General features: G+C 41.4%; 1 pseudogene; it reads left to right on the top strand.

The window, feature by feature from the left end:
* The first annotated feature begins 393 nt into the window (after positions 1-393).
* LOC125130487 (ATP synthase subunit ATP5MJ, mitochondrial-like) lies at positions 394-584 on the top strand (annotated as a pseudogene).
* The last annotated feature ends 794 nt before the right edge of the window (positions 585-1,378 follow it).

The raw sequence follows: 1,378 nt of genomic DNA, 5'->3' as shown, positions 1-1,378 counted from the left end.
CTATGCTCTATGTTATACCTCTCAATTCAATTCAATGTAACAAAAAGTTTTTGAGTGACTATATGGTGCCAGAGATGATTCAAGTCTCTTGGGCACTCATCAGAGGAGAAACAAATACACAAAGAAACCACAAAGACATATCTTGCAGACATTAAAACTTGGCCTATACCTGGCCTAAAGGACCCCAACCTACTCTGTTGGATTTCTATGTCATGAAGTGTGGGCAGCATGTCAAGAATAATACACTATCAAGGATAAGTATGTCACCTTTCTTATGTTATAAAGGGGCCCTTAGTTGTTTTCACCCATTAAAAACCATTCTGAGCACTCAATGACCTTTCTAAGTCATCGGTTGTCGGTCGAGGTTGCTTGAGCTGCTGGTCCTGCACCGAGATGCTTCAAAACCTTATTAAGAATGTTTGGACCCCCATGAAGCCCTACTGAAAATATACCCAAGTTTACCAGGAGATTTGGGTAGGAATGGAAGAATGATGGGCTTCATCGTTTATAAACTCATGAGTGCTGAGAGAAGAAACAAAGCCTGGAAAGCTTCCAGTCCTGTACCTGCTCATGGCCATCATTAGCCACCTCTTCTTGGATAGAATGTCAGTCTGGCTGAGCTGTGGGAACTTGGGATGTCATGCACACTTGCAGCAGTGCCGCTACCATGCAGGAATAAATGTACCTGTGAGATAGCGCCCCCCTCCAAAAACAAACAAAAAACCCACTCTGAGTGGCAGGTTCCTGCTAAGTAGCTATATTGAGGTGACAAAAGATATGATATTAGAATGATCTCCAGATGCTATAGTCCGATGATAATTTTTTTAATCTATTAGCTACTTAAGACTATGTAGTGTTATCAATGGTTCCTCCTGTATGGGGACAATGACAGTCAGTGGCTCTTTTCCTAGTGAAAAGTGATTATCCTTCTCAGATAATCTGCTTCCCTGCCCATACCCGTGGGTGGTCTTTATTTCCATCGCACCATAGACTCTGCCTTACATCTGTCTGCACATCTGCTCCAGCAAATGACTTCAGTTTTCTGTTGGAATAGTAGCTTGGTTGCTCAAAGACAAGTTCTCTTTAATCTTTTGATCGTCCCCTGCTAAAGGTTGAAAACTTTTTTGTTTGGTTTTGTTTTTTGTTTAGATATCAGAAGTTTGGTCAACAAGTAACCCTTTCAGACTCCTTTATGAAGTCAGATCTCTTTCATATCCCAGGAATTAGTGCCCACTTCCGCCTTTAGGTCCCCAGTGTAACTTTATTTAACTTACTGATTCTTCTCCCATGGAATTTTCAAGGTGATCTTTTGGTCTGTGGAAAACAGGATGGTGACTGACACGCAGTAACTCCTCCGTATTTAATAAATTACAAAGGA

Source organism: Phacochoerus africanus, chromosome 7 (assembly GCF_016906955.1).
Source record: "Phacochoerus africanus isolate WHEZ1 chromosome 7, ROS_Pafr_v1, whole genome shotgun sequence".
Classification (NCBI taxonomy): Eukaryota; Metazoa; Chordata; class Mammalia; order Artiodactyla; family Suidae; genus Phacochoerus; species Phacochoerus africanus.
This window is presented reverse-complemented; position numbering and strand designations above follow the sequence as displayed.